We start from the raw sequence: 16,729 nt of genomic DNA on the forward strand, positions 1-16,729 counted from the left end.
GTGGATGAACAGGACCCCGTGGTGTTGCCTCTAGATGAATAGGACCCCGATCGATTGAGCCGGTTGGGGATGGATGAACAGGACCCCGTGGAGGGCTGGATGAACAGGATAACCCCGTGGAGGGCTGGATGAACATTAGACGGTGGAGGGGTGGATGAACAGTAGCCCGTGGAGGGGTGGTTCAACAGGAGACCGTGGAGAGGGGTGGTTGAACAGTAGCCGGTGGAGTAGAGCGCGGTGGAGGCTGGATAAACATGAGCCCATGGATGAACAGTCGCAGGTGGAGGCTGGAGGAGGTCGACAGTGGATGAACAGTAGACCGTGGAGGCTGGAGGAGATCGACGGTGGAGATGAACAGTATCCCGTGGAGTCCCGTTTTGCGGTACGCCACACCCCTCCCGATGAACAGGACCCCCGTTTCGACGTAGCGCTCTAACACAAGTCCGTTTCGTCCGTTTTGCAGTACGCCACACCCCTCCCGATCAACAAGACCCCGTTTCAACCGTAGCAGGTCCAACACAAGTCCGTTTCCTCTGTTTTGCAGTACGCCAGACCCCTCCCGATGAACAGGATCCCGTTTCGAACGTGGCCGGTCGAACACAAGGCCGTTTCCTCCGTTCTGTGGTACGACATGCCTCGTTTGCATCGCCTGTTCCGTCCAAGCCGGTTGGTTCCCACGTGTTCTATTGCTTCCCGATGAACACGACGCATTCCGTTGCCTCCCGATGAACACGACACATTCCGTTGCCTCAACATGAACACGACGACGACGCCGTTTCTCCGTTCCGACCCAGCCATGTACACGAGCCCTGGCCGTACGTATGCGTGAGTAGGCGTTCGAGACCCCACCTGTATGTATGTACATGGCCGTATTTACTTTCTTGCACGCCTCTACTACGACACGTGTGCGCCTCTACTACGACACGTGCGCGCCTCTACATCGACCAGTATGTACGTACACATTCGCGACCAAAATGACAACGCTACCTGCACTTTGACCAGGTGGGTCCCGACTGTCAGGCACTTCCTTGCGTGCGAAGATGTAGTTGGTGGGTCCTAGCAGTCAGGGGGGCGAATCGTTTTTTTCGCCCAGACGCACTTCCTTGGGTGCGAAGAAGTAGATGGTGGGTCCCATCAGTCAGGGGGGCGAATCGTTTTTTTGTCCGGGCGCACTTCGTTGCGAGCGAAGATGTAGCTGGTGGGTCCCAGCAGTCAGAGGGGAAACATTTTTTTTTTGCAAAATATAGTGGCCCGTCCGGTGGGTCCCCGCTGTCAGGTGGAGGAATAATTATTTTGTGCGTAATAAGGAGGCACTTCCTTGCGGCTGCCATGGACCCAGCTGTCAGCCTCTCCACGTACAGTACTCTTCCGATGGAAGTCGGTCGTTGACCACATTGACCACGCCACGCCGAGAGCACCACGGCGGTGGACGACGACGAGGCCTAGGAAGGGGATGATACGGAGCCGGGGAAGACGCAGCAGTGGATGCCCATGCGAAGAGGAATACGAGGGTTCACTGGTTCGGCTGCGGTGTGAGGCTGCCGTCGCCACAGAATAACAGGGGGTGTGGGTGAGTAGAGGGATGGCCTGGCTAGCAATGGGAGTAGTAGGAGGCGGTGAGGCCTCCACGGCATCACAACCAGCCATGGGAGGCAGGAGCATGCGGCACGACCGACGCTTCTTTGGGCGGCTGGAGCAAGAAGACCAGAGGTTGAAGAAGCACTACGGCCGTTGGATGGACATCGTACGGTCACTAGAGCTAGAATCATTCATATTGACTAAAGTTGACAAAGGCCTCCGTCCCAGTCAACTTAGTAGGCCCACAAGTCAGCCTCCCACCAAGGTGGCTCCCAGCTAGCAGGGGAGTATTCATTTTTTTGTGCATAATAAGGAGGCACTTCCGGTGGGTCCGAGCTAACAGCGGGGGGAACGTTTTTTTCACAAAATACGGTGGCCCGTCCGGTGGGTCCCAACAGTCTGGGGGAAACGTTTTTTTCGTGAAATACTGGTGGCCCGTCCGGTGGGTCCCTGCTGTCAGGTGGAGGAATAATTATTTTCTACGTAATAAGGAGGCACTTCCTTGCGGCTGTCGTGGACCCAGCTGTCAGCCTCTCCACGTACAGTACTCTTCCGATGGAAGTCGGTCATTGACCACATTGACCACACCGCTCCGAGAGCACCACGGCGGTGGACGACAGCGAGGCCTAGGAAGGGGACGACACGGAGCCGGGGAAGACGCGGCAGTGGATGCCCACGCGGAGAGGAGTACGAGGGTTCACTGGTTCGCCTGCGCTGCTGTCACCGCAAAATAACAGGGGGTGTGGGTGAGTGGAGTGGAGGGATGGCCTGGCCAGCGGTGGGAGTAGTATGGGGGCGGTGAGGCCTCCGCGGCAGCACAGCCGGCCACAGGAGGTAGGAGCAAGCGGCACGACCGGCGCTGCTTTAGGCGGCTGGAGCAAGAAGACTAGAGGTAGAAGAAGCACTATGGCCATTGGATGGATGTCGTACGGTCACTCGAGCTCGAATCGTGCATATTGACTAAGTTGACAAACCCTCCATCCTCGTCAACTTAGTAGGCCCACTATACAGGGTCCCATCTAGCAGGGGGAGTATTCATTTTTTTGTGCGTAATAAGGAGGCACTTCCTTGCGTGCGAAGATATAGCTGGTGGGTCCGAGCTGTCAGCGGCGGTAACGTTTTTTTCGTGAAATATAGAGGCCCTTTTGGTGGGTCCTAGATGTCAGGTGGAGGAATCATCATTTTTCACATAATAAGGAGGCATTTCCTTGCGTGCGGCCGTGGACCTAGCTGTCAGCCTCTCCACGTATAGTCCACTTCAGATGCATGTCGGTCATTGACCACGTTGACCACGCCACGTTGAGAGCACCAGGGTGGTGAACGACGGCGAGGCCTAGGAAGGGAACGACACAGAGCCAGGGAAGACTCGGCAGTTGTTTCCCACGCAAAGGGGAGTACGACTGTCGGTGTCAAAACCGGCGGATCTCGGGTAGGGGTTCCCAAGCTGTGCGTCTAGGCGGATGGTAACATGAGACAAGGGACACGATGTTTTTACCCAGCTTCGGGCCCTCTCGATGGAGGTAAAACCCTACTCCTGCTTGATTAATATTGATGATATGGGTAGTACAAGAGTAGATCTACCACGAGATCAAAGAGGCTAAACCCTAGAAGCTAGCCTATGGTATGATTGTTGTTCGTCCTACGGACTAAAACCCTCCGGTTTATATAGACACCAGAGAGGGTTAGGGTTACACAGAGTCGGTTACAATGGTAGGAGATCTACATGTTCATATCGCCAAGCTTGCCTTCCGCGCCAAGGAAAGTCCCATCCGGACATAGGACGAAGTCTTCAATCTTGTATCTTCATAGTCCAGGAGTCCGGCCAACAGTGATAGTTTGGTTATCCGGACACCCCCTAATCCAGGACTCCTTCAGTAGCCCCTGAACCAGGCTTCAATGACGATGAGTCCGGCGCGCATATTGTCTTCGGCATTGCAAGGCGGGTTCCTCCTCCGAATACTTCATAGAAGATTTTGAACACAAGGATAGTGTCCGGCTCTGCAAAATAAGTTCCACATACCACCGTAGAGAGAATAATCTTTACACAAATTCAATCTGCTGACGTATTCTGCGGCGTGATGTCACACCACGACCAAGCCTTTATTGGAATCGTTTTTCTGTCCCACCTCAGCGTGTTTAGCGAGGCGGTTTCTTTGGCACGTCTTGTCAAAGTAGAGATCGTGTCCCCTTATTCTGGGATTCTCATCAATACGGGTGTGGGTAACCCAGTCGTGCCCGTTGGCGCGCCTCCTCTATCGAAGGCGAGTCCCGAACGGTCACGGGGAGGGCTCTTGGTATTCAACCTCTTTATAACGAGACCAAGGCCCGCTCCTTTCTTTCAATCTCAATCGAATCCGCCCCTCGCCTCGAGTTCCAACACCCAAAGCTCTAGATTCAGGCGCTTCGGACCTCCGAGGATGTCCGGCTCCGACCTACAAGGCCGGTGGATGCCTTCCTCCATCACGAAAGAAGACGTGCTAAAGCTAAGAGACTCTAGATATCTAACCGGCGAAATTTCGCATAGGCTGCCTGCCCAAGGGCAGGTTATTCCCACTCCCAAGCCTGGTGAGAGCATGGTGTTTGTGTCTCACTTCCTTCGGGGTTTAGGCTCCGCGTCCGGCCTTCAAAAAAGGCCATCGGACGAGTCCGGCACCGACTGGTGTACGGTCGGAGGAGCTGAAAGATCTGCTCGAGCGAGCGTCTATCTCGGAAGATCACCGTGCGCTAATGGGTATGGTGATTGAAAGGATTTCATCCGCTAAAAGCGGATTGCATGAAGCCGTCATAAGTTTGCCGACGGGTTTTGAGGTACGCAAAATGATGTACCTTTTGACAGTTTGGCATATAGAATGCGCCCTGTATAGATAGTAGCCCCTGAGACTCGGTGCGTTGTCAAAAATGACGGCGCGCCAAGGATCATAATCCCAGGTATAATATGCGCTCTTCCTATGTAGGTGGCGAAGCGTCCGGGGGCAAGCCGGACTGATGAATTTGCCGAACTAAAGCGGCAGCTTGACGTGGCGGATTCTAACATCGCGCTTGTCAATAAGTGGCTTGACGAGTCACAAGGTATGCAGCTTCTCCGCGGACACCCGGTAAGGTAGCTTAATGTCTATGCCTTACAACATGTATGCTTGACGCAGATGGTGCCGCTGCCATGGAGAAGCTTCGGGCGGAACTCGCCTGAGCCAAGGAGTAAGCCCGAAAAAGTGATGCGGCTGCCTTAAAAGCAGCCGAAGAGCTGAGAGACGAACATGCTGCTCACTGCCGAAGCAAGAAAGAAATGGCCGAGATGTCCGTAAAGTTGAAGAATGCTACCGACCGTTGCGAGCTTCTTGAAAAAGAAGGTCGAGCGGAACAAGAGGACCTGAAAAAGGCCGCTACTGAGGCCAAGGATGCCCGCTCTGCGATGAGAGCTATGAAAGAGGAGCTACGTCAGGCCGAAGATATTGCGGTTGGAAAGCCTTTTCTTCTGCGGAGGAAATTCACGGATCCTAAGTATGCTCCATTGGGCCAACTGTGGGGTGCGGAGGATGCTTATCTGGACTTGGCGGCGAGTGCCGCAGACGCAGCCGAACACTTCCGAGGCCAACAGGATCACGGAATGGAAGAGCTTTTTTGGTCGCAGTTCCATAGTCCAGAGTGTCCGCTTCCATTGACCGATCGTTTGGCCGAATGGGCTGAGCTGAATAGGTTGTCCGGACTTGCCATGAAGGATGTCGTGACTCATTTGTGGCCGAAGAGGCCCGAGCCGAAGAGTTATTTTGGCTTGGTGCAACAGTTCCTTGGTGCGGTGCCGCATATTAGTGCAATGAAGCGGTCAACATGCATAGAGGGTGCGCGGATGGCTCTTGCCCGTGTCAAGACATATTGGGCAGAGATGAGGGCCACCGACGTTGCATCCCCGGATTCGGACAGAAGCCGAGTACCCGCCGAGCACTATTTTGAGGAAGTCCTGCAGGGCGCTCGTTTAATAGAGACGTAGTGCTCACAGGATATTATGTTCAAATGACATGTATGATTTGTGAAACAATGTTTCAATATAATATAAGAGCTTTTTATACTTGTGCGTTGAAGTATTAAAATACCTCCTGTGCGGCCGTTAATGTATATGCGTATATAACCTGAAAGATGGCAGTCTTCGACTTCAGCCCCCACTCACATAGTGCGGGGGTGTTTGCAAAAAAGGTGCATTTTCACACTTAATCCAACGTCTTGGTCCTGTAAAGGAGGTGATAGCGTAGCAAACTAGCAACCGGACTATAATGCTTTATCACTTTCACTTAGCCATAGGAATTCGATGGTGGGGCTACTATATAGCCCCTAGGGGCACTGCGCTCTCCCGAATTCAGGGCGCGTATGTGCCTGACCGGGAAACGGTCCTTCGTTAATGTGGAGGAATTCTAATCATTCCGGTGGGTTGTCGAGTGGTTGACCAGTCTCACGCTATATCATGTCAGTCAACTTTCGGCTTTCTCTACTGAGGTGCTCACCAGGCCGAACCCGGGCACAATCGCAGTAGTTCTCCAGGTACCGTGTTAGCCGATAGAGCGGAACGTAAGGCAGCAAAACACAGGAGCCGGGCAAACCCAACATTCGACCAAAGACATGATTCGGAGCTGATGCATATAAGGCCTAACTCGAGACACCGAACACTCCCTAAGGTATTTGGTCTTTATGAAAACGGGTAGAATAATGGCCTAAGCCCCTGGTGTCCAGGTACGTGCAAAAAATTCTGACGCGGCCGATGCCAAAACGCCAGCCTCCTCCTCGGTTATAACAAGAAACCGGGGGATGTGTATCAACAAGAGACAGTAAAAAAGGTTTATGCAGGGTCTTAATCTGAAAAGAATCCTTGCAACGGGTCCCTACCACACGTCTGCGCCTGTGTCTCTGTTGTGCCGTATCCTGGACGGGTGTAGCACGGTGTTCATCTGTAAAGGAGAAGAACTTAGTTGAAGAAAGATCGTGCAAAAAATGTACTTTATATTAAATAAAAGTAGTACGATTCGAAAAGCGAATAAAATTGAGCTTTATTGTCTCTTGGTGTACATGCATGCAACCCCTTGTACGGGGGTGTGCGGCTACTAGGCCTTCATATGTTTGCGTCGGACTCGTCTAGCCGTGTCCGGGGTCCGAATGACCTGTTCAGGTGCTTGGTTTAGCGGAGCCAGATTAGTGTGTGACTGTCCAGGTAGTCTCACGTTCTTCCGTGCTTGAGTAACACTTGATATTTCCCTTTAATGAGATGATGCCGTGTGGACCGGGCATTTTAAGTGTAAGAGATGCATAATGCGGTATTGCGTTGAAGCAGGCGAAAGCTTCACGTCCCAATAGTGCTTGATAACTACTGTTGAATGGGGCGATATGGAAGGTTAACTTTTCGCGGCGGAAGTTGTCGGATGAGCCGAACACAACTTCTAGCAGTAGGGAGCCTGTGCAATGGGCATATAGGCCTGGCATTACCCCCTTGAAGGAGGTGTTGCTGTGACGAATTTTGGTTGGGTCTATCCCCATTTTGCGGATTGTGTCCTGATATAGCAGGTTTAGATCACTACCGCCGTCCATTAGGACTTCTGTTAATTGGAGTCCGTCGATTATAGGATCTAATATCAGGGCAGTCCATCCTGCGTTCCGGATACGTCCATAGTAATCCTGATGATCAAAGGTAATTGGTTTTGACAACCAATGTCGGGACTCCGCTGGGATAGGCCGTGCGGCGCGTATTCCTATGGGCGCCGTTCTGATTTTCCCTTTTGTCACTTGAAGTGAGTTTACTATTTTGACTTCTTGTGGGAAATTCTTTTGTTTTCCTGTGCTCTGCTTGTGTGGTTCGTCATCGTCTTTGCTTGGTGTGTCGAGCCCCTTGTGTTCGGCATTGAGTTTGCCGGACTGCTTGAAGACCCAACAATCTCTGTGGGTATGGTTTGCAGGCTTCCCGGGGGTACTGCGGATTTGGCATATTTTGTCCAAGATTTTGTTTAAGTTGGATAGCTCGTGGCTGTTATCCTTGAGGGGCAGTTTATTATGATTCTGCTGAGAGCTTTTGAATCCGGCGTTGACTGCCGTGCTCTTCAGGCTGTTTCCCCTTGTCCGACGCTGGTCCTTGCTGCGTCATGGTTTCCCGTTTCCATCTCTGACTTCGGATGTACTTGGGTCGCTGGTACTACATCTTGCCAGCCAACTATCCTCTCCCGTGCAAAAGCGGGTCATGAGGCTTGTTAGTGCGGCCATTGTTCTTGGCTTTTCATGGCCAAGGTGCCTGGCGAGCCATTCGTCTCGGACGTTGTATTTGAAAGCTTCTAAGGCTTCAGCGTCCGGACAGTCGACTATTTGGTTCTTTTTAGTGAGGAACCTGTTCCAGAATTTGCGGGCTGACTCTCCGGGTTGTTGAGTTATGTGACTTAAATCGTCTGCATCCGGAGGGCGGACATAAGTCCCTTGAAAGTTTTCCCGAAAAGCATCCTCGAGCTCTTCCCAACTTCCAATGGTATTTTCAGGGAGGCTTTTAAGCCAGTGCCGTCCTGGCCCTTTGAGCTTGAGGGGTAAGTATTTTATGGCGTGGAGATCATCTCCTCTAGCCATGTGTATGTGAAGGATGTATTCCTCAATCCAGACTCCCGGGTCCGTTGTTTCGTCATATGCCTCTATGTTTACGGGTTTAAATCCCGCCGGGAATTCATGATCCAGCACCTCATCGGTGAAACATAGGGGGTGAGCGGCTCCCCCATATTTGGGTGTGCCGTGATGTCCGCATATTTGGCGTGTTGCATTGCTTAGAAGAGCTTGCTTTCTTGGCCCGTAGATGGACCTAACTGGGCCATCCTTTTGATGCGAATCCTTTTGTGGATCACGTGACAGCTTGTGTGCGGCGCCGCTTGCCGCTCTATGCTTGTCATGTGGTCGTCTATCTGACCGGGCGGCCTCTTTGTTCTTTGATTGCGAGGGCTCTAAGGCCTCCTCATCGAATTCGGGCAGTAGTTTGAGCTTTGGGTAGCTCTTTGTTTGGCGACTGTCGCCGTATTTCTCTGCGGTGTTGAGTACTTTGCTCCATCTGATTCTGAGTGCGTCTTCCGCTGTTTTGAGCTTCCGCTTCTGCTTTTTCAGGCTACACGCAGTGGCAACGAGCCTTTTGTGGAGGTTCTTCTGCTCCAACAACTTGTTCGGTGTGAGATCGTCCGGACTGTTATCTTCGTCGGGGACGGGTTGTTTGTCCAAGTTGTCCTGTTCGGACGGTTGTTCAATGGCATGTTCGTCGTCCACCGGTTCGACCTGCTCTATGGCTGGGTCTGTATGGCCGCTGTCTTTGTCGAGGCGGGACTTTGTGTGGCGCTTTCGTCGCTGTCTTGATTGCTTTTCGAGGGATTTATCCTTCGTAGCGTCCCGTTGTTCCTCGTCGTCACTTCCTTTAGGTGTATCCACCATGTATACATCATGAGATGGGGTGGCAGTCCAGTACCCTGTAGGTGCTGGTTTGTGGTTATCTCCTACATCGTCGTCCATACCGTCGATGTCTTCGGAGTCGGGATTGAGCACGTCGTTTAAACTTTCGATAGTGGCTATGAAGTGGGTGGTGGGCGGGTGTTGAATTTTTTCGTTGTCCGCATCCCAACCTTCCTGACCATAGTCCGGCCAGGGCTCTCCTGATAAAGAGAGAGATTTTAGTGAATTCAGGATGTTGCCAAGGGGCGAGTGCTGAAAGATGTCCGCGATAGTGAACTCCATAACCGGCGCCTAATCAGATTTGATTGGGAGGGGCGCGGGAGGTTTGGAGTCCAGAGAGGAGTCCGGCACCTCGGAGTCACGGGTTTTGCAAAGGACATGGATGGTGTTTGGCTCAATCGCCGTAGAGATCGTAGCCCCCGAGGCGGTGTCCAGCCACTCGTCCTCGATCGGCGAAGTCGGCTCTGAGCTAAGGGTCGGAGCGGACGCTGGTGCGGCCTCCAGGGCACTGTTCGGCGGCAGAGCTAGATCATACCCATCGAGACAGTGCGGCGCGCTTGGCAGTGGCTCGAATCCATCGAAGATCAAGTCTCCGCGGATGTCAGCCTTGTAGTTCAAACTCCCAAATCTGACCTAATGGCCAGGGGCGTAGCTTTCGATCTGCTCCAGATGGCCAAGTAAATTGGCCCGCAGTGCAAAGCCGCCGAATATGACAATCTGTCCGGGGAGAAAAGTCTCACCCTGGACCACATCATTGTTGATGATCGAAGGAGCCATCGGGCCTAAAGGCGACGACACAGAGGAACTCTCAATGAAAGCACCAATGTCGGTGTCAAAACCGGCGGATCTCAGGTAGGGGTTCCCGAATTGTGCGTCTAGGCGGATGGTAACAGGAGACAAGGGACACGATATTTTTACCCAGGTTCGGGCCCTCTCGATGGAGGTAAAACGCTACTCCTGCTTGATTAATATTGATGATATGGGTAGTACAAGAGTAGATCTACCACGAGATCAAAGAGGCTAAACCCTAGAAGCTAGCCTATGGTATGATTGTTGTTTGTCCTACGGACTAAAACCCTCCGGTTTATATAGACACCGGAGAGGGTTAGGGTTACACAGAGTCGGTTACAATGGTAGGAGATCTACATATCTGTATCGTCAAGCTTGCCTTCCACGCCAAGGAAAGTCCCATCCGGACACGGGACGAAGTCTTCAATCTTGTATCTTCATAGTCCAGGAGTCCGGCCAACAGTGATAGTTCGGCTATCCGGACACCCCCTAATCCAGGACTCCCTCAACGACTGTATGAGGGATTACTGGTTCGTCTGCCGTCGCCGGAGAATAATAGCAGGTGTGGGTGAGTAGAGGGATGGCTAGGCCAGCGATGGGAGTACGGTGGGGCGGTGAGGCCTGCGCGGCAGCACAACCGGCCGCGGGGAGGAGGGAGCAGGCAGTCCCGCCGGCGCTTGTTTGAGCGGCTGGAGTAGGAAGAGCAGAGATTGAAGAAGTACGACGGCCGTTGGATGGACATCCAATAGTCACTACTTGTGCGTCAACCTTTTTTTAGGAAAACCTCAAATCTGTGGAAAACAGCATACATGCCATCTGCCACTATTTCTAATAATTTACCGCCCATTTACTAATTCTTACGATTTTTTTGGAGCCCATATTCTTTTTGTTAGCATTACAGCCCATATTGTGGCCACGGTTAAAAAATTATACAAAATTTTGCATATGTCGGTGCGATCTGAACTGTTTTTAATCCTGAAATTTCGACTCACATTCAGGCTGATTTTAAAAATAAATGTATATCAATATAAAATCCAATAAATTGTCCACTCACAAAAATCAATGCAATTTAAAATCTCAAAATGAGAAAAAGATATTTGAAACTAATTGCCGATTTAATGTGTTTTAAAAATGTACAACCCATTTCTCATTACCGATAGGCCATTTTCTCGGCTAGCTGAATGAAGCTCTCCTCGTCTTGAAAGATTTGCAGCCCAACAGGCCTGACAAAGCGACTTACTTGACAAATCACAAAAAAACTGGGCTAGCCATTTTCAGAAAAAAAAACTACTGGGCTGGTCGGTGGTAAACATAAAAGAAAAGGTTGTCTAGACAGGCCAGAGTGTCCCGCATAGCCCAGTTGACAACCTGCTTCCGTCTCAAAAACAAATTAGATAAATGCCACTCCAATTATGGCGATTCATAAAAATGCCACTGCAATTTGCAAACTTTGAAAAACGCCACTCCAGACTTCAAAAAATGCCACTAGAAATGGCATGAAATGGCATTTTTCAAAGTTTGGAAATTGCAGTGGCTTTTCTCGGAAACACCAGATTTGGAGTGGCATTTATCAAATTAACCCAAAACAAAAAAAAACTAGGCGAGCTGCTAGGTCCCTGGTGTCAGTCGCTCGTTGTGCAATTCTCTCGTTTATTGACTACGTTGACAATGGCATGGGACCCAGATGTCAGAAATCCATTAGGAGGAGCCATTTTTTATTGGCTTGAAATAAGGAGGCAATTGCTTGCGTACTGTCATGACCTTGGCGGGTCCCTGCTGTCATCCTCTCCATGTACAATCATCTTCTGATTGTGTACGTGTTAACTTGATAGGCCCACAAGTCAGCCTCTAAACCCGTGGAGGACAAATACAACCCATTTAAAAAATAACATCCCATTCCATACGTTCAAACGGAAAGTTCAACATTCAGAGCAAAGTAACAGGTCTGATCCACATATAGAGTACTGAACTTCCACGTTGACAACCATCATAGCCAAATTAACTATCTACTCCCACTAATACTCTAGTAGCATACAAGTACTAACTTACTCTTAGCTAACTAGACGATGCCGGCCGCCATCTGCGGTACACGCTAAACGCCGGCACCAACGTCCTCCGCCTCGCCTCGGACTTGCCAGAGGTGCGATAGGGTGCGTTGCTCGCGCGCGTTGGCCCTTTTCATGCCGGCGTGGTCCACCGAAGCTTCAGCTTCTAAGCGGGAAACCCACTTGACGAGCTGGTAGTAAAAATCAGCATCGTGAACGCGTGCGTGCCCGACAGCCTCTAGGGCTATTTGCCAGGCGCCGGCCTCCATGTAGTCGGCCCAGTTGTGGGCTCTCTGCTCGTGACTCAGAGCGTCGGTGCGCTGCTGCTCCATGTCCCACTGGCGGAGCAAATCAGCGATACGCTGCTCCTCCGCCAGGCGGTCACGCTCCAACAACTCCTTCTCCTCCTCTAGGCGGTCGCGCTCCAACAAGTCCTCGATCTCCGCATTGCCATCTAAAGACAGATAGAATGCCTCCTCCCTCCGTCTGCCTTCTAGTGAAAAACCGAACACTAGTTCCGGCGGTGACCGCCTCCGGCCTCGCCTACCACGGACGAGCGGGGGCATGGCGGACGTGGCGAGGGCGAGTATAAGTGGCGAGCGACGTCGGGCCAGTGGGAGCTTATGAGGATATGGCGAGTTGGGTCACGGTGCCACCGGAGAAGGCCGGGAAATAGTACTTATAGGCGGAAGGTAGCGCGACGGTCATCGAAATTCAATGCATAAGCAAGCATTGCTTAGCGCGCCAGCTTGTCGTGGAAAACTAGAGAAACTGAAATTATGACTGTGCCGTCCCGTCCCGTCTAGGTCGCATGCCGGCATGACGGTCAAACGAGTGCACTCGAATCATCTCCCTCCTTATTAATAATGATTCCACGGATTTAAAAAGCCCGCAACAATTAAAGCACATCTTTTTTCGCATCAGTTTAGCTACATTAATTACGGCTGGCTGCATGCAGGCACTCAGAATCGCTCACATCCAGTACACGGAGCAACATGCAACGAGTCGCAGCCGAGGGCACGCATGTAGCCACTTAAATCGCTAGAATTAATTATTGCCATGCCTTGGTCTTGCTGCTTTGCTCACGGTACTAATAAACCCGGAGGGAGGGAGTACCTTGGTTGGTGAGAGGTTTGAATTAAGCCCTGCAAACCAGAAAGGAGGTACTAGTACGTGCGTGATCCGTTATTTATTCGTGTAGGATCGAGTAGGTCGTTTCTTGAATTGAGCCCTGCAAACTGGAAAGGAGGTAGTACGTGCGTGATCCGCTATTTATCCGTGTAGGATCGAGGAGGTAGGATAGTGTAGCTTATCAGTTTCTTCAGAGGTAGGCATTTTTATTCAAAAAGCTGCCACTTCGGATCTTGCGTCGCAAATAAAACTGCCAGGAGCGCATTAGTAGGCTAGCTAGTGATCGATCAGTAACTTGTAAACACTGAGTGAACAGAAATAAGTAACTGTTAATGCATCTCAATGATTCATAGATCATATACAAATATGTAGCTCCAAAAGCAAAGACCAGCCACTTCGGATCTTGCGTCACAACTAAAACGAACTAGTACGATTCCCATACATAATATCAACATGTTAATGCATCTCAATGATTCACAGATAATATACAAATATGTAGCTCCAAAAGCAAAGACCTAGAAAAAACATCTGTTCTTCCTACTAACATGGATGCTTCTCTTGGCCAACATTCAGTACAGACTGAAAGACAAATTTGTTTGTGAAATCTACAATTCCTCTAGCAAACGTAAGTGGTTTCACCAACAGCTAGAACCATGAGAATGAACCACACATGATGGAGGAACATCCACTGCAATATGATTTGGTCTTCTCTCGATCACATGGCGAGACTATTTTGGAATACAAACTTTAACTTAGGCAAAATGATGCCCATTGTATAATCAGACCAAAGCAATGAAGCACCTAGTGTTGGCCAATAAATAGTACAGTACTACTTTTTTGCAGTCCATGAAATGAGTATCCAATCTTTCAGTGTCCATTTTCAAATGGCACTACATGCAGTGACTATACTATTCTCTTGTGCAGTTCAACCAAAATTGCGATCACTTTGTTTGTTTGCCAAATAGCAACGGGCAGACATCTCTGTCTGCATAAATATCAAGCAGCTAGTAAACATATACCACACCTTGTATTTTCGGTTTAAACATGTCTCTTCCGCTTTGCATCTGTCATGTTCTGCACTGGACAATTTGATACAATTATGTTTTGCCCTGGACAATTTCATACTGAATTGATTTGCTGGTTCAGAGCAGAAATATAGTGCCTATTCTTCATCAGACCAAGGATATCCATGTTCGCAGTGATGGAAGAGGTGAAATCGATACAACCGAAATTGAGCATCCAATCATTGAATCCCGTGCTGCACCTCCAATGTAGGTCCACCTCGCCAATAAATTCACATGCAAACCACTAGTATTACTATCTAATGACAATACAAAAAGAGTAGCAAGATAGTAGCAAACCATTTACCTTCGTAATGAATAGCTCATAGTGCCACCAATTGGATATAAAGGTTTGGAAGAAAACATGCTCCTAATGTTGAACCAGTTGGACTTTTTGTGCAGTTCCACTAAAATCGAGCATCCCTGTCTGCATAGATATTGAAAGTGTGATTACTGTAAAAACGACACTAGTTGAAGCATAGACTCACAAATATAAGCATTCCAATTTCTTAATGGAAAAGGTAGCAAGACTATTTCTAACCACCTGTTTGAAGGAATAAATATGGCAACAACGACTGATGTCAGAAAGACATATATAGTTCTTTTTGAAAGAATGATCGACTCCTGACCTTTCCTCTTCTTTTAAGCATATTTTGTGTAGTTCAACTAAAATAAAATGCCATCACCGCCTTGACAATTCAGTGACACTGTACAAAAGGAAATGACTTAACATTACATCATGATGTCAGGTATGTGGTCGACAAGCATTAGAGACAAACATACAGACCTCCTTCGATAACATAATGAACATTAATTTTAACAAAGGTGTGACTAGCTTTACCGGGATAATTTGAGTGAACTCTACACCCTCTGTTCCTTAATATAAGATGTTTTTGCGGTTCAATTTAAAGTACCCAAATGTCTAGTATTTAGAAAAACAGGTAGTAGTTTTCTTGAGCACATGTCTGGGAAAGCTTGCCACACTTTATTTATGTCCATACGCTAATGCAACACCATTCGAATACTACAAATATACACTAATCCAGTGGCTAGTGCAATAGTAGAGTAGTTAGTTTATTACAGGGTACAGTACAATGGTTTTACTGAATAGATTTCAATAAACTATAGCACTGGAAGATTTCTATAAGAATTAACAATACAAAATGTAAAGGTAACAAGTTTCAGCATTGGTATACTAGCTATGCATGAGCATTAAACCAAATACAAAAGTCTGAAGGTAACTAGCATTATTAACTAATGACAGTATAAAAATTGCAAACCATGTACCTCCAAGGTAAATATCATTTTGAACTCATGGGGACCTAAAAAATTGATATCCCAATCTTGATAATCGATCAAACATAAAAACTTGATCGAACGAATCAAGAGAACAGCCGGAGGAGGAGGTGCCCACTCTTGACCTTTCCTCTTGTCTTCATAATTTTTTGTGGAGTTTAACCAAAATAAAATGACATCAGCGCCTTGGCATTTTGGTGACACTGTATAAAAAAATAACTTATCTCATGAAAGTGAGGTATGTAATCTATAAGCATTAACAGTGCAAAAATCTGAAGGTAGTAACAAGTTTCATCGTTGGTAAACTGGCTATGCAACAACATTAGAATGCCTTAGCTTAAAATACTTTAATACATCCATAATCAACAGCTAACCCAGAAATAATCTAGTGACGTTAAATGGAATTGCTTAAATTTATCGATGGCATTAGACTGAGTGCGGCTTTAGTTAAATGTGGCATCACTTTAGCAGTAGCATTGCTTGACTTGACTGCTGGCGTTATACTAACAGCAAAAAGGTGGCAATAAGAGCATGGGAGGCCCATTCAGACAGTGGGCGCACCAGTACGATGTACCTCCACGGACGCAGAGTGGTGAGGGAGGTATGGTTGCCCAGAGCAACAAATATCCATGCAACATATGTGGATTACGTCCCATTTTTGTTCTCTTTAGCCACCTTTTCCCTATGTGAGGACAACAAGCCGATCGACCTGGTCATTCTCTATTGTGTTGTCATGCCTTTCTACCCTTCTTCAACCAAGAGACACGAGACTCATTCCTTAGCTACTGATTTTCCCCTTTTCAACCTAGATGCGGGTTTGATGCCTACTCTCTTGGACAGTACAGTCTCCCTTCCTTTCCTTATTCAACCCAAACATGGATTAGTCTGCATGAAGTAGGATTTCCTTTAATAGTGCAAATTAAGGTTTTCATCTATGTGGCCAGCAGAGCAGAGGATACCAAATTGGGAAGATGGTGGAGTGGAAAAAGATCCACATGCAGCGACATGGCAGATGGGGCAATAGAACAAGGGTATGGTTCGAAAAGAGATAGATGATACACCAGAACAATTGAAATATTTGAATGAGGTGATAACCTCGAATTAATTCGAACACAGATGAATCTCCTGAGATGTCTTGAACACTCCGAAAGGATAAACTGGCGAGAGGCGAACGAGCAGGGAAAACACTTGAACAGAGGGAAATAATATGATCAACCGAAAAACTTGAATTGAGTCCACCGAAAAAGAAAAAGAGATGAAGAATGTCGAACGAAACGAGAATTCACCGGTTGAAATGATTGAGGGAAGACTGAAGAGGTTCCGTACGAATGAAAATTGATGCTCGAAAGAGACTCCGGCTCCGGGAAGAAGAGGGTGGGAGGGCGG

Source organism: Triticum dicoccoides, chromosome 3B (assembly GCF_002162155.2).
Source record: "Triticum dicoccoides isolate Atlit2015 ecotype Zavitan chromosome 3B, WEW_v2.0, whole genome shotgun sequence".
NCBI classification, from domain to species: Eukaryota; Viridiplantae; Streptophyta; class Magnoliopsida; order Poales; family Poaceae; genus Triticum; species Triticum dicoccoides.